Raw genomic sequence first — 25,776 nt, 5'->3', positions numbered from 1 at the left:
AGATCTATATGACGACATAAAACATGGGTAAAAAAACTGGCCAAACAGTAGCTTACCCTTTCCGTATTTTATCCAGTGTTGCGCGGTCCAGACGCGGTGGTTAATTAAGAAAAAGGGACGGCTGCCGCCAACGAATGTGCCCGGGGATTTAATTAAATCAACGCGCGATAAATTCGAAAAACGAATTCTTAGCGCGGCGACGAGAATGCACAATATATATCTTCTCTGTTTCCGTTTCGCGACGCTTCTGTTCAGGAAACCCGTCGGCATTCGGAAGATTAGAAGAGAGATTAGGGAGATCGCCCTTGAGGGTGGCACGAGACCGACGATAAATTCCGCTTCTCGATCTTATCAAAGCTTTCTTTCCACAGAATCGAAAATAGTCGGCGTGAATGACATTAAAGGGCAACTACCCTCCGAAAACGCATGTTCCGAACGAATAATTACAGCCCAAATCGCGTTCGCAAGATATATGTGTTAATTACTTTTTTAGATTCAGCATAAATATTAAGCATAAATTAAATATTTATGTAAATAAATTTTACATCAATAAAATGTACCATATTTTATCTTTTAATGAATAATTCTATTTAACTTATGATTATTCATATTGATCAAACTTAACAATGCAAATTTTGGATAAATATTAGCACGTTCTAAAAAAAAGATAACAAATGGTCTATTTTTTTATAAACGTCGCAATAAATTCCTACTGACATAAAAAATTCTGTTTCATAATTTTACTTAAGCATTATGTACTATAGATAACATTATATATATATATATATATATTATAGACTCTTTTGTAGAATATATATGCAGCAATATTGCAGATTATAATAGAGATTAATAATTATATTAATTTGATTAATAATTACAGAATAATGTAAATATTAATGCGATTATTCAGCATTTAATTTCTATAAATAAAATTCCAAATTTCTCTCTCACTTGCGTGAGATTTCTTGCGTTACAAAAAGGATTTATAAATAACGTTCATGCTATGTATGTAAAATCACAAAATCTGTTTCACAGAGAAACATTTACCAAGTCGAAAACAGATATCGAGTTATAGTATGATTTCCCGAGAGTAAAATATAAAAATAATAAAAAAACCGCGTATCTCTCGCCATATAACAAGCTGATATATTTTACAACTATCGAAGATAGAGATCGATCTTACAAATACTTAAACACACTCTAAAGTTTTCACGGCAGACTGAATTAATTTACGTCCCGTCGTAGAAATTATTAACTCGAGCAAGTTTCCTGCGCGTCGCAAACTTTCTTAACATAATTTTAATAGACACCGAATACAACTGCAACCAAGATTTTAGATACTTTGAATGATATATTTAGTGCTTCCTCGCACCCGACGATATCTTCCAGAACTCCAGAACGGACGAACATCCCCGGTTTTATAAAGTACTATTCTTCATGTTACACTATGAACCCATTTATCTTGTTTCTTTTCTTTCTTTTCTCTACCTTCTTATCTATTTCCACACTTTAATTCTCCAGATAGAAAAACATAAAAATTAATTTTCCCCAGTTGTATTTCCAAACATACTGCGACTAAAACTAAATTGAGAGATATCAGCGGCATAGAGAGATACTTGCGGTGAAAAAACGCCATTACACGGGGAGAAAAAAAAATAGGTACGCGTCCTCGTTTACATTCAGAACGCATTCTCGCAGATCGAAACAACTCGCCGGAGAGGGTTTATGTGCGCGCAACGACTGCCTAAAAATAAACATAATCCGCTTTGTACGCTTCGCGCGGACGATATCGAACGTCGGGATCGTCGATTCGCCGCGATTTCCCACGAGAAGGTGCCGAGAGGGATGGAAAAAAAAAAAGATATAGCGAAGAAAAGATCGATCGCCCCGCAGATTTAGCGGATCCATCGCCAGGGATATGCAAAGCAGCCGCGAGACACGCCGTGTCGACCCTCGTTTTCATCGGTCTCCATCTCTTTCTCTCGGAAAGTTCTCCCGTTTCTCTATCCGGTTCTCCCTCTTTTTCAACATTTTGATACTGCATGGGCGGGCTCGGTAGGTGCACTCCTGGCGGCGATTTTTGCGCGGCGGAAACCGCTATTTCAGCCCCGGCTAAGCTGAATTGCCGCTCCCGCGAGGGAGAACGAATGGCGGCGTGGGACCTCGACGAACGGCCGGCGACAGGGTTGCGAGGGAGGAAACGACGACAAGAAACGGCGGGAAACGTATTGCCCCACGGCGGAGATTCCGCTAGTGGCGAGAGATCACCGAACGTAGCCTTGAACTTTGCCCCGACTCGCCGTCGATCTTATACGTGTATTCCGGACCCGATTTGATTGATAATGGCCCTATCGATCACCGACTCGAACCGACGCGTCGCTATGTATCATCGGCATAAACGTATTACCGTGTTACGTACTTAGTCGTGATTCAACGAGGTAGAAGGTAAGAAATGTCACAAGTACATACGTGTATAATTCATTTACACGCGACATTGTCAACTTGTCGGGTTGATTGGATTTGTAATACAAATCACGCGAGTGAAGTGAAAGCGATCCAATTATTATTATTATTATATATCGATCGGGGAATTTGCTGAATGCGGAGGTATGCGTAATTATAAATAATGAATATATACACACTTATTGAAACTGTTATTTAATAGCGAAACACGAGAATGTATATATAATACTTTTATTTATTTTTCGAATACGGTCGAATAAAACATACGCAAGATAACGTTGATTCGTTCGACTGTTTAATTTTCATGAATATACGAAGCGCGAAATGAGAAAATATAATTCTTTATTTTATGAAAAGAGGATCAAACTTCGATATATATCGTTTAAAATTTCACCGAGCTCAAAGGATACGATGGTGTGATTAACTTAAATATTGAATCAATCAACCGGCGATATGAAATACGCGATTTCGTTTCGTAGCTTGATTAATGAAAATAGCCAAAGGAACCGGATTAATTTAAGTATCTAAAGGGTCGGAGTATTTTTTTAAGAGAAGATATTAGCTACGCAATTTCGAATTTTACGATCAAACATAACATCAAATTTCAGGATTATATTAGAATATCACTGTGGTTTCGTAGGTTATTTGACGGTTTTTTTTCAATTGCAACGATCTAAACTTAAAAAAAATATTCATGGATAAATTTGTTATAATTATCATTATAACAACAAACAAATAATTTATTAATACTCGTTGAAAAAGTGGCCTTTAACGACTTTTCAATTATTTAAACTAATTTCTCGAAATACAGAAATATTTCTTACAGAAGGACGGAGCAAAAACTTTACGTTCGAATAAAATAACTCGCTCTTCACTATTCGAAAAAAAAACCCGATCAGAATCTCGAGAGAAATTCAGTCGCGCGAGAGAGCATGTCGATTGCGATAAAGAATTAGCTACGCCGATGCAAGTTTTACGGCCGAACGCCCGGCGATATATCCATGCGGAAAGCAGAGCGTTAAGAGCGCTCTGCAGTTACGATTCTATGCATCGATATCCGATACATATGTTTGAAACGTCGGATCGCAGATCAGTTACCGAAGAACACCGATCAATCCTTCCGCGAATAATTTCAGGTACGATAGCATTTTCAAACATGTGCTGCACGACTTGCTCGTATTAACTTACATTATACCAAACGTTTATTCATATCATTTTTAAACTTCTTTTCAAATAATAGATATGACGTGATGTAGTATTCACATTACGAGATAACCCGTTCATGTAATTATGACATTTTCGTGTAATTTAATTACCGTTATCGTATAGATATTTTTAGATACACATTACGTTGTAGCACAGAAAAAAACGCTATTTGATTGATTTAAGCATAGAATGCTCTTTGTAATCACAAATTTTCATTTGCCTTAATAATAAATAAGTTTGTGTGAAGTATATTTTATCCTTAAGATATATTCTGGTTTTAAAAATCGCATATGGTAGAAACAAACTTATTGTTAGTCACATTTGAATTAAGAATTATTATATATACTTGAAAGTAGCGCTTATATCCAATGCTCACTTGTCACTTGTCCTTGCAATATTTATAAGTAAATTTCAGCTTCAACCAAGAATATTTTGCACTTTGTTTTAAGGATAAATTATCCTTTATCCAAAATTATTTATATTTGGCGCTATTATAAGAATAAAATATACTTGAGTCATATTTGCATTCTTTCAAGGATACTGTTTTTTCTGTAAGTAGACTATGATTCTCTTCGGTACACCGACTCATTTCTATTTCAGCATCCGCCGCGACTGGGACGAGAGCGAGAAGTACATAAGAGCGATTTCGAGAGCGCAAAGAAGCAAGGCGGCGATAGGGATCGAAGGCGCCACATCGGAAGAGAAGGTAGATGAGATAGAGAATAGTAGTCTCGGTTATACGTGACTACGGTAAGCGCGCGGCTTGTCTATGGAAGGTCGGTGCACCGCACCTAGACGCCGCTACTCGGAAAGTACAGTGGCAGTAATGGTCTAGTAAATCACATTATATTGTTTCTTGAGGGGTAGGAGAGAGGTGTGGCGAGAGGTCCGTTGTAAGAGAGCACGAAGGGCTTTCTCCCTCTTTCCCTCTTTCTCGCTCTCGCGTTGTCTGAGAGCTGCTGGAAAGCAGCACCTTTCTCTCCACTATAACCGGTGGCAACGGAGATTGCGGAATAAACACATACCTGCATATATGTATATATATATATATATATATATATATATATATATATATATATATAAATATATATACACACATTCTCTCGTTGCGATATATAAGGTTTGCTGCATAGAATGACATGACCACGAGAATATATACGCATTGTGCTGCATACTGCTTTTCCCTTATATTATTATTATACGTATTATTATTACTGTCCGAACGTGGGATGCGCGAAACTTGTAAAATTCTTTTTCGTAAATAAAATACTATTCCTACAGCATAAGATAACGAAGATTCTTTTCCTTTCTAATTGAGTACGTTTATGAAAAATCTCTCTGTGAATCTTACATTGAGGCGAATCAGTCTTTGACAAGTAAAACATTAAAGATATAAATATACATTCCTTTCTGATAGTAATTAATTTTATCAATTGATAGGCTGAAGATGGTCCAAAGGGAAGAATCGAAATGTTCACATCGAATAAAACTTTTGACAAGTTTATTGCTTTACTTTGACAAGTAAAACATTAAAGATATAAATATACATTCCTTTCTGATAGTAATTAATTTTATCAATTGATAGGCTGAAGATGGTCCAAAGGGAAGAATCGAAATGTTCACATCGAATAAAACTTTTGACAAGTTTATTGCGCCTAATTTTTGCGCTCTTAGTGCATCTTTTTAAAAGTGAATTTTTATATTTATACATATATTAAAGCCTATATTCGTTCTATTATTAATAATTAATTTATATTGAGATATCTCGTCAATTTTATGCAAACAATTCTATTATTATTTAAACATTACGGTAATGTGTCACAGTTTCATAATTGCCTCAGCAAATATTTAACAAAGTGTTATCTTTTATTTTCTAAAAGGAACGTGACAAAACATCTGCAAAGAATCCTTCTTCTGTCACTCTAAGTGACTCGATACAAGTGCCGTGTAGTCTACTATAAAAGACTGCTGGCCAACCGTAAACGTTTACCAAGGTAAAAGTACATTGTGCACCATCTTTTAAAGCAGGCTGCTACTTACTCCCTTTCCTTCTTTTGACGTCGAGTGGCGAGCAGATTGCACCGGAAAGGGACACCGCGCGTGAGAAGAGAACTGTCAATAGAATGGCGAGTGAAAAAAATACAAAAGTTGAAAATAAAATTTTAACAAAAAGTTCAAAAAATAATAAAAATTCACAAATTACGATACCTTTGAAAAAAAAAAAAAAAAAAAAATACAACATCCAATGGAAAAAGGGATTATTATAAGAGTCAGGTTAGCAAAGCGTAATTTTTTCTCTTCTAATACAAATTGATTGAAAATTTTATAAATGTACGTTTCGTTCCCCGATTTGAACCATCAGTGAATCCAATGGAAAAAGGGATTATTATAAGAGTCAGGTTAGCAAAGCGTAATTTTTTCTCTTCTAATACAAATTGATTGAAAATTTTATAAATGTACGTTTTGTTCCTCGATTTGAACCATCAGTGAATCGAGATAATAAAGAATGTGTACGATTTTTATTAGTTGGATATTCAATCCAGAATGTTAGATTTTATTTTATTTTTTTTAATATTATATATTACTTATATCACTTCCCTTCGTTAAAATAAAGTTTACATTTTTTCTTCGTCTGTGCTATTAAAAGCTCCAATATAGAAAACATCTAAGAAAGTATATTTCACAAAAATATATTTTCCGACGCAGTAGATAAATATTAAGAAAAAAATAACGATCGAAATGAATTATAAAGTAAAAGAACGTGTGCGTATATATGATGTGTGTGATATAAAGGTGCTAAATCGCGCGGTAAGCGATCTCTCTTCAATGTTTCGCGCTGATTATTGCAATTTGGAAAAAAAGGAGATGTAACGAAGACTCTCCTCCGGTGGTAACGGAAACTATACTGTAAGCGTTTACCAAGGTGAAGGCGCGCGTTTGCTGTATACCCATTCTTAGGTGGGATAGCCGGTGCACATTACCTTCCTACTTTGAAAAGTGGTGAGCAGATTGCAAGAGAAAAGGATACCCGAGAGCTGCGCCGTCGACGGAGATAGCGGCAAAAAGAAAATGAACAACGAACGGAACTAAAAGGGGTGCACAGATAAGAAGGTGAAAAGAAGGAAATGTCCACGAACAAGTGGAAACTGCAAAGGGAACGAAAAACGAAGGGGATGGAAAAGCGGAGGGTAGGAAATGGAAGCGAAGAAGAGAACAAGATCTCGAACAGGGATATATCTCGTGAAAAGGGAGAGAAAAAAGGGTAAAGGTTCAGAAAGACGTTTATCGAACGAAATGAGAGGTAGGGTCACCCAGGAGATAAGACAGATTTTCTTCTCCCCTCGCGATCTTTTTTCTCACACAATTCTCATTTCATAAGAACGAAAATATTCTAGGAAAGGCGTTACTTTCCGCAGCGGGTCCGCAATAAAACGCAAAACGCCTTTGAAACAGCATCGGTCGCTCCAGCTTCCCGTGTCGCCGGAACACTTGGCACAGAGTGAAAGAGAACAGCAATTCCTCGATGCGCAATGGGGCAACCGTAAACGTTTACCAAGGTAAAGGCTCTCGTTGTAGAATCTTCTCTCGACGATAGCGGCAACAGAACGCGACCTACTGCCTCGCCGTTGAATTGAGCCAGCGCGTCCGAGACGGAAGGTAAGAAAAGCAGAAATAACATAGAATATAGATCTAATGAAAGAAACGAGGATAAGAGGAAGGAGACGAACAAACATCTACTTGAAACGGCAGGAACGAGGAGAGACAAACTCAAACATAAATAATGTTGAAGAAAATAGAAATTTAGAAAAAGATGGAGAAAATGGCAAAGAATGGCGTAGAATAAAAAAGTAAAAATAATATAGAATATGGATCCATTGAAAAAAAAAGACGTATGTGTGTGTGAGAGAGAGAGAGAGTTCAGCACAAGGATAAGCTAGTATTCACTGAGGAAGAAATACAAAGAAAGACAAATAAAAGTCTAAATAATACGATGTAGAAAATGGGACCAGAAAAAGGAAAGGAAAAAGAATAACGTTTGTAGATATGAAGAGGGATAAAACGCGACGCGAAAGCAGGAGGAAGAATAAAGAACAACATATTCTTATATCCGTTTTTCGAAAAACTAGTGACAATCTTCTCCAAAAATTGAGCCACCTTCTACACGAGCCCTTTCTTTACCTCGCCCTCTCGTTTCTCGGATATCATCTTATTACGCAACTCGCGTAATGTCTGCCTGAGGAGCGATATATACGACTAACACATTGTTGGCGAGACGCACCCTTCATGGCGAGATCGTAAATGTCTCGTGACTTTGCAAGGGCGGTCTCGCTGTAAAGATTGTAACCACGGCTTAGAGCAAGCATCATGAATCTGCTACGCTTTAAAGGAAAAATGGGAAGGAGGCGCAAAATCCGAAAAGAAGATGAAAAATGGAAATCCGCCGATGATTAAAAAATAACTTCCGAGCATAAAAATATGATCCAAATTCTCTCGTCCCAATTTAGTTCTTAAAATACTTAAGGAAATATTCAATGATATTTGATTCGACTTAAAAATGGCTTACAGTTATCTGATACTGTTATTATTTCAATAAATAATATCTGTAAAATGTGGATACATTTCTTATTAACGAAAATGTTGATGGAAGAAAAGAGAACAAGATGTAATTTTATTTCTGCGTATATCCGTATTTTTATTCCTGTGTGAGCTAGTTATTGCGGCAAAAATATTTCGCGATAATGTAATTGACCCAAATATCACAACACGGAAATAAATTATTATAAAATTACTGCAAAATGGAAAAATAAAATGCTTTAACGATATATTTATTTAATGGAATAATAATGCTTTCAAATATAAATTAATAAAATAATTTATCTAAAAATCTTTTTTCCTCTTTTTTTGTAAATCTTTATAAATTCTCATATCTATATATATTTTATTATGTTTTATTTTATCAAAAATAAAATTTAATAAAATATAATTAACATTATATCTCTTTACATTCAACATATAAAGTTTATGTAATAAAATTTAAAAAGTTTATCGAAAAATCTCAAATTAAGATTTATTTAATTATTTGATATTATGCCAAGAAACATTTGTATCTGTACACGATTAAATCAGTTTCAATAAAAAATTAATTTTCCTTGAAACTGACGCACTACCATTCGAATCTGACTCTTACTAGCTCGGTGAAATTTAAACTTGTGTTTCATATTGAGAACCTTACTAATTTCTTAGTTGTTAAAGAAATGTAATGCAGCAGATACTTCCAAAGTATTATTTTGAAAGATAACTTTTGAGCAAACTTCCTAAGTAACTCAATTATTCAATTCGAGGTGTCTATGAAGAAAGGAGTATAAATGCACGAAGTTACTTTTCGAGAGAACGTAATCCAAAACTTTTTTTAGAGCATGTTCATTACTGTACTCATTGTCAGCTAATTTTTTTAGAACTCATATTTTTTTTATCCAGGCTTCTCAATTATAATAGACATGTATGGTGTTGCATATACAATTTTCTTCTATATATAAAATCTCAAAAATATCTTAAATAAGAATATATGTCCCTACGTCATCGGAATAAAAATATTTTTTATTTCGAGTTTTTTTCTACAATATGCATATTCGGATCAGAGTTATTTTTCCGCAAAATATTTTTGTTGACTAGTGGATATATTGACAATTTATAAGTACCATACAAACGTTCACTTTGAAAATGGAACACGTGTTGTATTTTAAAATATAATCAATTCCGATACATATAAATTTCAAAAACAAGAATACAAACTAAATATTGATTTTAGCAAGATAGTATAAAAAATCAATTTATCACTTTCAATATTTTCATCATACGACATAATTTCAATACGCTAATAATATCTTGCACATTTATTTCAATTATTCTTCTTCTTATTTTCTCTTTCTTTCCTATTTGATCTTTTGCATACATACATACATACACAGATATGATAAATATATATACATGTATTTATGCAATATATTATTTGTGCAATATCTATCTTGTCTTTTTTGTCTTATTTTTTATTTAGGAAAAAAGATCGATTTATGCATTTTTAATTAACACGAGAAATTTCCTTTTAAAATGCGAGAGAGCTACTGCTGCAGAAAACGAGTGCCGATAATGTCAAGAGACAAATATTTAATAGCCTGGGTTCGTTCGCGGGGTATCCGATATTTAAGATTATTACTCACGCCTAGCTCATAAATTTTAAACAAGCGCTGCTTCTGTGCCGCAACTACCGCAGTTACCCTGCAGTGCCTTTCGCGGCGCGCTTAGACCCGAAGAAACTCCGTGACTCCGAGTTTCCGGCAGGCCGTGTGATCGGCGACTTGTGGACACCGAGAGTACTTCTGCAAGTTTGCGGCACGGCCTTAACGAGGCAAGATCCCAACCTCCTCCTCTCGTAGCCGAAACGACTCATCCAGCTTTCGGGTTAAGACGCTCTTTACGAACTGGATTTCACACATGCAAACGCGTCCGCCAATTGGGTGAGTCGCGCTACTAGCAGACCTAAAGTAAACCTACTTACGACAAGGCAATTTGTTCAACTCTTCAAGCCTTCGGGGCTCGCCTCGTCTTTTGTTTTTACTCAAAATCCAAACGACTTAAACTCTTGTAATTATTACCCTACCATCAATTTTAAACTGCAGTAGGGGAGAGAGAAAGAACGCAAATTTTAAAATTCTGATGTGACAATAATAGAGAAGATGTGTGTAAGCAGACAAAATATTCTCGGTAAATAAAAATAATTTATATTAATTTGTGGAAATTAAATCTAAAAATTATAATACTAAATTTTAATATGCATACTAATAATTAAATATTATGATTATTATACTGAAATTCTAAATATACCGAGTGATAAATTATGTAGTTTTCACAAATATATTGTATAATTGTTTTATAAAAAAAAAATATCATTAAAATATTAAAATTAATTGTTACTGTATAACATAATAATAAAGACAGAAAGATTTTCGTATTACATAAATTTGTGATTATCAAAATGAAACTTTGATGCCTACATTTATCAAGACCTTTTTTCTCGCGTACAAAGAATTATAGTCACTTATATAACCTCTGCATCTCTTATTGCTATTTTATCGACCATTCGCGGCAAAACTTTCTTTCTCCGATATTACCATATCTCTTTCTTCGATATCGCTTCATTTGAGTCGCAAGACTATTATGAGATGTTTAATAAAAAAGATCATAAAGTGCATACACATAGTGCCACATTATTGTACATTTGCACAATGAGATTATAAAGTTTTGTAAAAATGTCATTTCGCATGCATCACGGTAAAATTAATTATAAAGCGGACGAGAAATATGCGTGTCCTCTTATCTTGAAATTCGCAATTTACACACAGCGCGGGAGAGGAATTAATCCAGTTTACTTTTAATCTCACACATGAACTCGCACTCGCATAATCTAAAAATATTTCGAATCCTGCACGCCCGCGCGCGCGTACGAGTTCCAACTTTATTCCATGTCAACAAAACGGTCGCATTTTATTTACTGCGAAAGCGTTCAAGTTTTTTCTCCCTTTTCCATAGCCTTTTATTTGAATCTTCGCTATTGCGCTCGTAATATATATCGTTAAGCGAGATAATGAAAAACCCGTACTAATTGTCGAATGCATGAGAAAATACATATACAACTCCGCATTAAAATTTTGCATTGTACAGCCTTTTTTATTCGAACAATATAGGCTATTTAAAATTGCATTGGAAATCGCGAAATCGAGCAAGCATTTTATTCCCAAATAAAATCGCGTATCTCGCGCGCGTATTGCTCGCTTCCTCCTTCTAGTAGAAAAAAACTTGCCGCAAACTCGTGATAGAATCGATTTCAAGCCGATCGTTTGCAAGCAATTCACGAATCCGCGAATCCGCAACTCGCGTACAAAGGGAGATTTGAAATCTCGCGACTCTATGCGCGAGATGGTATTTAGTTTAGCAGAATCGCCGAGCGATGTATACATTCACGTTCGCAAATCCGACCGAGAAACCTGAAATTTTCTCCCGAGCACTCTCTCTCTCTTCGCGGCACGTAGCTACGCAGAGTGAAGGCATTCCCGAGATTCCTGCTTACCTCGCTCGATCGTTCGACAGGTATTTGACGTGCCGTATCTCGTATGTTGGAATAGCTCAGCCATCTCTTCACGATCATCATTCACATTTCAACGTTGCGCGTTGATACGCGCAATTGAAACCGAGACTTCGTTCCGGATCGGAATGGAAATTGAGACGGTGTAATTAAGCAGCGATGGCGAATCGCATAATGGTGGAAAACCGCAAGCTCAAATGCACCTGTGATCCAGCATCGAAATATACGATGTAACGTACATTATTAAAAATATCGTTATTGCATTTGCTTCCGAATTGGTAGTTGTGAATTTAAGGCCCATCTTTATATATATATATATATACATGTACTTTTTTCATTTTAAGAACGTTAAGTATATAAATTTTGAGAGTTAAGCAACTTAATAAAATAATAAAAATGAGAACATACATTTTTCACTTGAGACAAATTGTGGATAAATCGAAGGATATATTTTTTAACATCTTATTAATTTTAAATGAATTTTAATGTGGTAAAACGTTCCAAATTTTCTATATCTCTCTTGGATTTAATATTTCTATATAATAATTCAACATATGCATATATATGTATTCTATATTAATTAAGCACTGTCAGTCTGATATGTCGGCATTTCTAATTTTTCAATTTATCCTCATTTTTCTTCTTTATCTAATACGAAAGTGTTGAACACTGCGATGGTTTAATAGCAATATCGGTTATTGTTAATTGTATTATCGTAATTAGAACCGCGATATTGGTATTCTGAGGGATTCCTGAAGCTTGACGTACTATAACCACGCGACATAATTTACGGAAATAGCTTGGCGATCGCGGTTAGCATAGCTTTGATAATGTCATTAAATGTACATGCTGCGGTCCAAGCACCATATCGTGGATTTATTTTGCACGACAATGAACTGTTTGTAACAAAAGTTTTCACAAAAATTCAAGCAATAATAAAAATGAGAAAGAAATGCAAAAGATAAAGGATTTAATTACATTGTTTATGAATGATTCGTACGAGCGGCGATAAATTACGCGAAAACCATTCTCTAATGAGTTTTGCATGAGATCTTTTTCCGGAGCATAAAATAACATATTTTTTTCTCTCTTTTTCAAAAAGGTTTAATCAAAAGTGAAATATGTAAAAGAGAAATATGTAAAAGAGAAATATGCAGAAAGAAATGTGCACGAGGTAATGTAATCGAATAATCGGCTCTCGAATAATGAGACAAAATATAATGATTAAAAACTATGGTAAAATTAATAATTGACAATTTCATAATTTTCTCGCTTATATGACAATTTATAGAAATTATCGGGAAAAATATGATTACGCTGCTGCAATATATTATTCAATTGTCTGATTTATATCATTAATTTAATTTTATATTATGGACATTATCTATACTCTCTCAAGTCACGTGAAATGTCTTCCTGAAAAATATCTCTTCATTAAGACTGAGCAAACGATAGTATGACAATACCGCGGATTATATTGACGTCGCGTTTCTTCGTCATTATACGTTGTCGAAGAAGAAAAAGAACTGTCACTTTACTTTTTGGAAAGTCCCCCGGTGCCGCTCTCGCGCTCAAAGTATCCCGTGCACAAACACTTTTAGTCACGAGACGCCGGTGAACGTGAGAGGTAAAGCAATGAACGTCGCCGTAGAAAACGAAGCGAATGGAGCGTCTCGGCCGAACGATAAGTATGATAAGCCGTCGCGCAAATCTCACGAATTTCGACTGGCGCATATAATTTAACGAGCCGGGCCACCGTTCGGGCGTTATCGTCGCCGATTTGCAGAAGAAATCGTCGACGACGATGAGAGAAAACGGCTGCGACAACGACGTCGCTGTATGTTTGCGTTTCTGCAGCCGGCACATGGCTCGATGGCGATTCGAGAAAATGAAATCTTCGCGGAAAAATCATCCGCTTTCTCCTTCCATCCGCTCCTTTCCCGTAAAACGCACATCGTCATCCGCCGCCGCGTCTCTCCCTTCGCTGCAACTTCGTTTCCTGAACCGATTCGTATCGCCGGATAAAATCATTGTTTTCATATATTATTGGAAAGTACCATATAGCTTCTCTTTTCCATTGCTTAAAAAAATTATACCGAAGGTAAATGGCTTTAACTATAATACATAAATGTGTATTGAAATAGCATGTATTAAAATCATCTAAAATAGACAAGAATATTTTGCAACAACGAGAGAGAATCGTAAAATTAATTTAAAAATTCTCTTATTATTCCCCTTGAGAACGTTTAAAGAGGATTTATAAATCGACCAAGATTTTGGCGTCTTAATTAAGTCAAAATGAAATATCAACCAGTATGAACGAACTGGGGCAAAGAGCAGAGGCAATGCCTCCTCTGGTTCGGTTTACGGAGCACGTAATGTCGCAGTCAAGGCTGACCTACATATAGGCTGCACCACTGTCTGATCCCATGTAGACCCGCTCTACTAGCGCCGGCTTAACGCCGACTATCAGAACTCGCACATTACACGGGCGACATTTCATGCCGTTTCCGGAAATCCTTCCGACGAACATTTGTGCGAATTGTGTTCTTTCACCAAGAACATTAAGTCAAATTTTCAAAAAATATATACACAGTAAAAAAATTTATGTTAAATTTAACACATTTCACATGTCTCAATTTATCTACTCTAATTTTAATGTCATTTTAACAGAAGACAAATATGTAAATAAATAACACACATAATATGTGAAAAAATAACACAAAAATATAAAAATAAAAATATAATATAAGCAAAAATTCGTACATTTTCATTTAATTGTGTTGTTTTAACACTTAAAAATAGTGAATATTAACTCAACAGACAAATGTCAAAATAACATAACGACAATATGTTATATTAACATAAGAGTATGTTAAAAATTTAACACAAAAATTTCTACACAAGATAATTTCAACAGAAATACGAAATGTTTTTTACCGTGTAGTTATTTTTATATATCGTCAAATATAAAGGATAACATCGATTTCTTTGTGTATGTTCTTTATTTATTACTTTAAAAATCGCAAGACTATCACCTTTATTGATGACAATTGGAAAACACAAAGAAATTAAAAGATTATATTGTTTAATTTTTATAAAAAAAGTGTTAACATAAAATAATTACAATATAAGATGTTTATGCATAAAATATCACATCCCGATTTACATACAATGTAAAAATCGACACGATTTTTTTCTAAGATAATTATATACAATGTATGAGTAAATAAACAAACAAATATCGATACGCGTTTGTTATTCATCAATATGCAATTAATGCGTGTGTTCTAAAATCAAATTTCCATGAAAAAAGTTAAACATTCAACATTATATTTGGAACATGTCATTATTTTATGTAAATATTAAAAATATAAAAAGTATGTATTTAAATGTAAGAAAATGGAAAGAATAAAATTGTTGTGACTCTCGTTGTCACATTTTTATAACTCCAATGGGAATCTCGGCGATTGGCCGATTTCCGAAGACAGTCGACAGCGCGTGACTGTCGTTTATCGGATGAAAATCCTACGAACAAAGAAATCGACATTATATGACGTTCGAGCTCAGCGAACGTTCGATCGGAAGTCTCCAAGGAATTTAATGCGAATGATCCCCCGATATCGCCGCCAGTTGGAAGGCGCCGTGTCGAGAAATAAGGTGCCTCTCTCTGATCGATATTTTTTTTGTGCCATCATAAATCGGACGTGAACTGCTCCCCGGGGAGCAACTCGATGATCGAGAAAGTTTTGCAGATTGCTCTGACGTATTTGTTCCCGTTGCTCTACGAAGTTGCTCACGTCTTTTCCGATGCGCATTCTCATACGAGACAAACAATTTTAGAAAAGTTATACGTAAAAGTAATTTACGCAGTTTTCGTTCGCAATAACGTAAATTTTATTTAAATCACTGTAATAAATTTAATGCTCCAAAAGTCAAATTAATTTGATAAGATGATAAGTGAAAAAAAGCTAGGTATATTATTAAAAATGTTCAGAAAGAGAGAAAGAAAAAAGAGAGAGAGAGAGAGAGAGAGAGAGAAAAAGGAAAAGAAAAGGTACAAGTAAAAGTTTTACGAGATTTTTCGCGAAGAATGAAACACAAAAAAGAGATACGTCTAAAAATTTCTCTTCACATAGTTTCCTCTCTTATATAAGCCTGATGAAAATGAATAACGGCGAAACACACATCTCCTGCATGCAAACTTCACGAGCGCATCGATTATGGTAGCCGCTGTATCGCGGTATGCGAACGTACTTCTAGCTTTCGCGACAATAACGTAAATCGTCGAAACTGTCGTAATCCTCGAGCTAACTTTAACAATTATATTTAATACGATATAGGTCCGGTAGGGAGAGTCAACATGGAGAAGGCGCTTCGACGAGAGAGAGAGAGAATAAATTCTCTTGCTCTTTCTCTCTTGCAATAGCGTCATAACCCATGCATAGATACCCGGTGGTACCAATGCCAGTTCGAAACTCGTACTGGCCGCGGCAGCATTTCTCGCGGTGCGACCACCAACCCCAGGTGAAATCTATCTCCCCCTTGGTAACCCCGTTCTATTCCCTCGACGACCTCCACTACCCGACCCTATCCTCGTTTCTGTACCGCTATGCGGCGAGGTCTAATCAAATTTAATAACTTTTGTGCTGCCCGTCCTATAAAGCCAACGACCATCCTCTTCTCTGTTAGTCTATTTCTCATTGTCTGCCTGTCTATTTCCCTTTTACCGCCGTGTCTCCGGTTCCATCTACTTCCTACCGTGTGGTCTTCGTCACGTTATAAACTTGCAGCGGAACCACTGAGTACCGCAGATTTATGACGGCGACATGCCAGACCTGCTGAAACAACCCCTCGATCTGCCTGTGACTTCATTTTCGTCGACGTCGTCGGCCATCTATTCGCGATTTTCCCTCTTTTTATTTCGACCGTCTGGATGTTTCCCGCGCGCGCGAATTTCGCCGATAAAACATCCGACCGAATCTTGTCTGTGGCAAGCAAAATAATCTAATCTAAAATGTTATGAACCGTATCTATTCTAGTCCGAATAATCTATTTAAATAACACTAGTGGTTATTCATTCTATTTTTGGGATTATAACCGCGGCTTTAATTCAATGAAATTTGTAATTTGCCTGAATTACCGTTATTAGTAGTATTTCTATTTTTAACGTAGCAGTGTTTTTTGTTTTTACTATTAAAATTTTAAATTCTTTACATTTAGTAAAACTCAGTTATCAGCAAATATCTAAAATAATATTTTAAAATTGCATTTCAATAATAGATTTGTCCAGTAATGTTATATATGTTATAATGTTATATTTTACGCAAATTTAAACTATTATCTTTTCAAAAGTCCTACCGATGTTACGCGTTGAAACAAATAGTAACAGTCTACAGCATAATTTTTTCGCGGGCGTCATAATTGAAATTGACTCTTCGCTTATTCATAAAATATTGAAAAGTTTATATTCAAGCATTTGAAAAAAAAAACTATATAAACGTTTATAATAGTATAGTTGACATAAAACGAGACAATTCCAAACAGTTCCGTAATAACTCCTCTATTATCGCATAAAAGAGAAATATAACTCGTCGCGGAACAAGAAACCGGTTATTATTCAAAAACTTCAAATATAAATTTCATAATAAAGCATATTATATATAATATATAAAAATAAAAAATATGATAGCGCTCCGATCGAATTTTTCTGAAAAACACAGAATAGAAAAAGGCAGGCAATTTTAACGTAACTGTATCAATTTTATTAAGTTTCAGCACAATACGTGAAAAAATACGCAAACGCAGATCCCCGTATCCGTTCACACTCGATACGTGTATAGAGCTCGAGAATCGAACGCCGGACGGAGAATGGCGACATTAAACCTGAGAGCAGAATAGCCGTATCCGGATTTCAAACGCGACCACACGCCTATTTTGTAACAGTTATATCAGCGGCCAATCCCTCTCTCTCTCTCTCTCTCTCTCACACCCTTCTGGTTTACTGGCACTATTCTCAATCCGATCCGTGTGCTCCGCACTGTTTTCACCCAGTCCACGAACCACTGCGCGATTCTCACGGATTTACCAATAATGTTGCACGCTATGCCGATATATAGGTACACCAACACGTATACGTATGAAGATATGGATGAGCGGTCGGATAGCTAAATCGACCTATCGCCCGGTAACTACAGATTATCAGTGTTATCAAACCGTTACAATAGGAAGGTATGGTTTACCTTGACACTGGCGAGGCTCGAATAATCAATAGCAACCAAGAAATCGCAAAAGTCATCTAATAATGCAGCTAATAAAGCTAATAAACATTTACATTATTCTCAAATAATATCAATGTGCTATCGTCGTGTTAATTGTTTTTATCGTTCAGCACAGAATAGCTAGAAATTGCTACAGTGGGAAGATTAACGATATTGTTATAACGATTTGCTGTTCATCCAGCAACCAAGAAATCGCAAAAGTCATCTAATAATGCAGCTAATAAAGAGACATTTACATTATTCTCAAATAATATCAATGTGCTATCGTCGTGTTAATTGTTTTTATCGTTCAGCACAGAATAGTTAGAAATTGCTATAGTGGGAAGATTAACGATATTGTTATAACGATTTGCTGTTCATCGATCAAGCGATGTGTCGATATAAAAGACGGGGTAAGGTGCACGATTATCATGTATGTATATATTGTAATATCTATGCAGAATATTTTCTGAGATCTACATCCTCCGCGTCATCAATCACCTGACGTTGTTGTACTCGACATTATTCATGCTTCTAAATCACGCTAACGCGTTTACTTCTATCGCTAGATAAAACCAGCGAAATAACAACAGCGCGACGGCTGTTACTCAGACAACGATATTGGTTTTCTAACGCGATATGTAAATGTGAGAACGCTCCGCCGTTCTATATGTGACACGGCGAAATAATATCTGTACAAAAATACAAAGTTAAAAGCGTATATATAAAAAGATCGCTCATTAAGAAGTCGCGACATTCTCATGAGCGTAACGAGGAGTGAAATGTGAGAAGGTAGTGTCATAAAAGCTCATTACGCGAAAAGAAAGAGAGAAAGGAAACAAAACATAATTTCAAAAAAATTACGATCTCGGTATTATTTCAAAGACTCGTAATGTAGAAACTAATTGTATTTGTTAATTATTATATTTTGAACAAAATTCAATGCTTCTAACCATTTTTTGCTTCAAATCACACTGTAGAATTTCTCGTTTCTACAGAGTCCAGACTTTTTTTCGGAATCCCTCGCTCTAATATGTAATTTCTGATTACGTATCCTGCATATTGTTTCTGCAATTCTAACGCACATGTAACGTAATAAAGTTACAATGCTATTTACAAATCACATTAGTTTATTGCTTTATTGCGAAAACCTATAATCATAATTTGATTCGGTAATGCACTATCGTTACGGATATTATAGCAATGCTCGGATTTCTCGCAAATATAACAACAAATAGAGTAAAATGATAATAGGGATAAGGCTTGTTAAACTCTGACCAAAGTGTAATAAGTTTGGGCGAATTGACTATCTGTTGTAAACGCGGCGCAGTGACTATTGTGTATAGATTTTACGCCCCGCCGGGTAAACGTAGCTTGTTGCGGGATACCACGGTTTAATTATACTATGCCATGAACTACAAACGAACATTTAGATATACACGAAATATTTTCTTGCTCAAAAGCGAATATTACTATATCTATACGATGTCTAGACGATTGGAGGATATCAACCGTATTTTGATAACAATAACCACATCGTTAAAATAATATGTAATACCCCTATAATTCGCTTGCATTTCGAAAAGATCAATCACAATCACTTCATCATATAATATTAATCGACAATTTAATAGACGAAGAACCAATTAAATATATTTATTATTACAGATATATAAATCTGCAATTGCTCTACCATATATAATGCAGACAAATATCGTTATATTAACTATATCGTTTATTATTATTACTTATGGAATTTTGGAAAAGTGCTGTGTATTTACTTATATATTTATTATTGTGTATTTATGTGTAATTATTAAAGAAACCTTAATTCATACCTTTGGCAAAACTGCAATCAAGAATTTATAACTATAGATGTCATATGTAATACAGATCTCAATAAATGAGTATTTACAATATCATCAATGAAATTATAGAGATGGTCAATAAAGCTATATTTACTAGAGATAGCTATTTATTATTATCGAAGTAGAATGTTCATTAATATTTATTGATGTCCACGCGCGCGTCGATACTCGAAGATACTAACGTTTCAGATATATTAAATATCGTAGCTGTCCATCGCATAGTAATCTGTTGAACAGTATCTGCAATAGATTGAAACCTAGATCGACAGTCGCGAATACAGATTGGGTACTTCCAAGGACTTCGAGCTCGCTACAAGCAAATTGACAGTAAATCTGTCCCCGATGGGCATTGATGGCGTTCTAACTGAACGGCGCAAATTCATTAGTCGATCCGATTTGACACGGAGAAATGATACGAATGGACGCCGACGCTGAGAGAGTTATCTTGAGAGTGAACAGATTGGAAACTTCTATCGTATAGAGTGGAAACATAACAGTTTCCACATCTGCGAATGAACATTTATCAAACGCGAATTGCATTTGCTGTATTGAGGGGAGATAAAGGGTAATCTAAAATATATTAATAATGATAAGAATGTTATTCACATAAAATTTCTTTAAATATACTTGAGAAAAATTATATAATTCAACAGTTAAAAGGCAAAGAGAAAAATTAAAGGTCAATGAGAGAGCCAAAAGCACAGAAAATTAAGAACTTAAAATTAAAACAATCCCCAGCGTGAGAAATAGTAGCTTTTATATATATTCATGTTTTTTTAGTTTAAAAAAGTGGTTAATTCGTATTGTTTTTGTCTCCTTTTTCTCTTTAAATACTTTCTTGAAGTATCTAAAGTGTCTAAGAATTATTATATAATTATAATTATTATTTTTATTCATCTCATATGTGAATATTTGATCAATAACTATTAATTTAAAATCAAGAGCTAATCCTATGTCCTGTCAGTATAACCGGAAATGCAAGAAATGCAAGAAAAAGCAGATTAGAATATAAATATTTGTTTTTATATTTGCAAATTTATAGCAATTTTTTTGGCAATTTATAGCAAATTCAATTCGATATATATTAGTGCATATTAAAGGCTATCTTATACAAGTATCTAATAGCATAAACAATTAAACAATAAGATAATTAAGACTATAATTTGTTATTATCGTTATGGAACAACAATAATAATTCGTAGTATTAATTATCTTACAGATTTAATTATTTATATGTTATCGTAAATTTGTATAGGGCAATCTTTATAATGTGCACCAGTGCGAACTAGTGCATTCAATCGAATTCGTTAACAGACACACACAAGATATCAAAAATCATAAAAAGTTAAACCAACTGCATTCGATATCGTGCATTCGAAAAGTCACAGATAGGTTTTCCATGCGGTTATTTTTATATCAAACTAACGATCCGTGCAACAATTGTTTAAATTGCTCGAATGGTATATTCTCGAGATATACGCAAACAACTTAGTTATTTACGATGTAGCAAAAAGTAGAATGTCGTAATATATACACTCCTAATTATAAACTTAAAGCTCTTCATGGAATGAAAAATTTCATTGACTTATACTGAGCAACAGTGCATTTTTTTTTTGCACGGTTAATTAAACCCAGCCGCTAAAATCTATCTTGTGAACGTATAGTTAAAGGTATTCTGAAAATTTCTGCAGCATCCTTTGAATACGTATTTTAAATTATAATGCTAAAATAGACGCGGTGTAAGTTTTTACACGGCGGTAATGCTACGGGAAAAGATACGTCGCGAAAAACGCGACTGTGAGCGACACGTCCGATGGAGCATAGGGGCGGGATGCCTTTTTGCCGTGTTGTTCTAAACGAACGCCAGGAAAACCAGCATGGACCGGACGACTTAACGCAGAAAAAGGGCAGCCTTGCTTGGCATGCTTTTCACGTCACTGCAGCGCGAGATGGCGAGTGGCTGTTTCTCGCAGTAGCCGTTTAAACGGTCGCACTCGACACGCCGCATATATACACGAATAATGTTTTATATAGCAGAAAGTACAAAGTAAAAAAAAAAGAAAAAAGAAAAAAGAAGCAAAACGGAAACGCAGTCGAATATATATTGACGTCTACACTTCTATATCCGCAGTGCGTAAGTACATACTTATATATGCGTGCAACTTCGTCGTCTGGTATCCCATGGGAAAAATGCCGCGGAAGTATCTACTTATTCTGGTTTTCTGCCGACTGTATCCATCGTATCTATTTTGTATACGTGTCTGTGTGCGTGTGTGTATGTATTTGTGTGTTTTACACTCTCTCCCCCAGATAAACATTTCTTTTAACCTAGGAATTTCTCCCGATGTTCCTCGCGAATGTATTTTCTATCGGAAAGCGAATTCTTTCTATGAGGATAAACCTTTTCGATGATTTTCGATTCGTCAAAGATCGCGATATCTATGTTAAAGTGCTATTTTCGATCTAAAAGTTTGATTGAAACTGATGAAAGTTTTTTTTTTTCAATTTAATAAGCAATTATTATTAACGTTTTCCTCACCAATAATTTTACAAATATTTTTTTTATAAATCAATACTAAAACGTCAAACTAAACTTTAATGAAAAAGGAGCAGATAACCAACAAAGCTATATGTATATGCATATATAGTTTTAAACAGTTTTTAGTTAAATTAAATTGTTCTATAATAATTGCTTTAAAACAATCAATAATTTCTAAAATAGTTTGTCGCAGTCATTTGTCTCTACATAAAAGCTGAATAATATTGTTGAAAAGTTACATAGAAAATGAACTAAATTATGTAATTTGATTCCCTATTTAATAAAAATTATTTTTAAATTATTAATGAAATATTCGTTATACTTGTTATACTTAATATACTTGGTATATTCGTATTTTAATCGATGATATGATAATTAATTTATTATTCAATGCTATAAGCGACCGCACAATTTTGACTGGACAGAAACCAGAAACTTTGAAGAGTTGGCTTAATGCCAAATATATTAGCTTATTAATTATATATCCCAGACATGGCAGAACAGACTAAAAATTAGACTAATGTTTTAATCATAAGACAATGTTATTAGAAGAAAATTATGTTATAAGAATGTTAATATTTCAAAAATTAATTTATAAGCAAATGTAAAGAGAATATACATATCTTTATTTAATATACACATAGAATTCTAAATTAAATTATGCAATTATATATATATGTATATATTAAATAAAGCTAAAGCTAATCTTTTTGCATTCTTCAAAATTAAAAAAATTATTAAAAAATTATTTTTCAGAAATAATTAAAAATTTCAAATTTAATTCAAATGTGTTCCAACTGTAATGATATTAAAGAGATAATAACAATGTTGCAATAAAAATCAGAAATGCCGAAAAGTCGTCGAAAAAAAATATAGCGTCGATTATACGAATATATTCCATGCATCAACGTTATCCAAATTCAGTTTCATCAATTTATGGCAAACACAGTTGTTACATAGGTCTCATTATTACAACTAAATTCTATCGGTTCGCGTGTTTTATTACGAACCGTTAACAAACAGTGACATACTAACGGACGAAAACGCGAAGCGAACTCGGTGGTCTACTATGTCAGATAGATTTTCGATTTCCGTGCGATTGCTCAACGTAACCGTGTGACTCGATCGTGTGACTGCGTTCGCCAATACTTCGATAGAAAAATCCCCGAATAAAAGTCGTAGATTTGGTTCGATTCGATAAATATACTGTATCGTGAATCTACCTCAGTGTCAGTCGACCGGTTAACGCGAAACACGCAACGCGCAACCGCGTGTGAATTCGTCGGTGTGTATCGTAGAGAGGTAGGAAAACCCGACGAGAGACTAAACTTCACATTGCGAGAGGAACATAACGGGAAATGAGAGAAGGAATACCACGAGAATAAACGGAACCGCGTACAAACGCGCCGAGGAATGTGAATGAGATAGCATTAGGAAGCAAAGGGTCCCTCTGTTTACGCGAAAGTTAATCCTAAACGAAGAGTGCGTAATTATAATCCTCCTACTCTAATACAACTTTAAGTAAATCGAAATTTTTAATTAGATTGCTTTAAATACCTTTTAAAACTGTGCATGTATTAATGCATATTCTAAGCTTTTGTGTATAAAATATACAATGAAAAAATAGAAGATCAACATTTGTTGTAATATTCTCATTATCATAATTAAATATCTTGACAACTGAGTCTCGAATTTCGAGCGAGATAAACATCTAATATGTCCGAATAAAAAAATCATCTTAATCTGCTGAAAAAAAAATAACTGTAAGAAAGCTCTTTACGAGAGCTTGCAACAATAATCCATATCTCATTGGACAATCTCCATTTGTGCACTTTCTTACCACAAGAAGGAAATGTTTGATGCAAAGTAATATATGCACAGACTGCTCATGCCCGACAGACGTTGAGTACTTTGCAGCTTGTGGCCCGACTATAACCGCATAATGCGTTAAGTGGAAGTAGTGTAACTTTCCACTTCCTCGACAGCTTGAATACCATCAAAGTTACATGGTGAGTCGCGCGCGTGCTAATCGAATACAACAAGTTCGTCAAATTCATTGCACCGAGTAGTTATCGTAAAATGGTTAGAGATAGAGATTCGTTTATCTCACTTTCAAACAAGATATTCAGAAAATTCTAACACGATCGGTTATCTTGAGGTTTTTCGCCAACGTTGATTTCAATTTTTACTTGCATCTTCATGAATTCATTGATGCTTTTGATTGATAAAACATAATTTATATTTATAATTGAGTAACTTTGAAATAATGCATATAAAAAAATTGTCATATATACATATGACAATTTAATTACATATAAAAGATAAAAAAAATAATTTAACAACTCACCAGTACGATGCGAAGCAGCGAAGTTGTACACGTTGACCTGTAAAATACAAAATATATCCAAATTATATAAGCAGTGTCCAAAATAATTCGCAAAATTACTATTGAATTACTTTTGGTCTTCTTTAAACATTTATTAAAAGAATTATATAAATTTTGAATGAAATGGTTTAAATTTTATATATTTTACTAAAAATAATATAAAAGACAAAAATATCAAACAATATAAAAATGTTTTGCAAATGTAAATATATGTTTATAAAAATTATTCTAAAAATTTTATAAAAATAATATATTAAATGTTTGAAAAGAAAATTTAGAATGTTTTTCATATATTATATTACACAATGTAAACTGGACTACTGCGAAGATAAACAGGTAATTAATTTTAAAAAAAAATCATTAAGTGTGTACCTCACAGTTACTTCGCTATTACCCGATGCCTCCCTGGATCTCTTTTTTCTTTTGCTCATTCTTTACAGCTTTTTCACAGCACTCACATGGCACTTGTGAATTATAATCGCGCATTAATTGTCAGAATCACTAATCGCGCGGTACTTAGCAAAGCACTTTCGACGTTCTTCGCAAACGTTTATGCGCGCTTTAATATATGTTATAATGAGAGAACAGCGCGAAAACTATGATCGCGTAAAATTATAACTCACGCCTAGAAATCACACAATGAAATTCACGCGTCACTCGTCTTGGCGATGCTATATCTATTGCTAATCGATGCTCTCGTTTCTTAAATAATTATCATTTTATATATTCATAACATAAGTGTATAGATATACAAATTAAAAGAAAGTTCTTCGAAATATAATATCCGAAAATATATTGTCGCTTCGCTGATTACTTTCGTAATAAATTTCGTTCGAATAAATCACATCTATTTTTAAAAAATCCTCGATGTATAGACAATCCAATTTTTATTACTCGGTTAATATCATTATAAT

The 25,776-nt window shown here is 34.4% G+C and overlaps 1 protein-coding gene and 1 long non-coding RNA gene across 6 annotated transcripts in view; one reads left to right on the top strand and one right to left on the bottom strand.

Moving 5' to 3' along the window:
• Nucleotides 1-4,691, top strand: part of LOC114929307 (uncharacterized) — a 245,511-nt gene extending 240,820 nt beyond the window's left edge. The window contains exon 6 of the long non-coding RNA XR_014924140.1: nt 4,270-4,691. This is a non-coding gene — a long non-coding RNA (uncharacterized LOC114929307). The remainder of the gene's footprint in view (nt 1-4,269) is intronic.
• The window catches only part of LOC114929304 (lachesin), a 234,769-nt gene that overhangs the window by 176,683 nt on the left and 32,310 nt on the right, over nt 1-25,776 (bottom strand). The window lies entirely within an intron of this gene.

This window comes from Nylanderia fulva, unplaced genomic scaffold, assembly GCF_048542155.1.
Source record: "Nylanderia fulva isolate GAGA-0341 unplaced genomic scaffold, ASM4854215v1 Scaffold14, whole genome shotgun sequence".
In the NCBI taxonomy this organism is placed as follows: domain Eukaryota; kingdom Metazoa; phylum Arthropoda; class Insecta; order Hymenoptera; family Formicidae; genus Nylanderia; species Nylanderia fulva.
The sequence above is the reverse complement of the archived record's forward strand: the minus strand, read 5'-3'. Positions and strand labels throughout refer to the sequence as shown.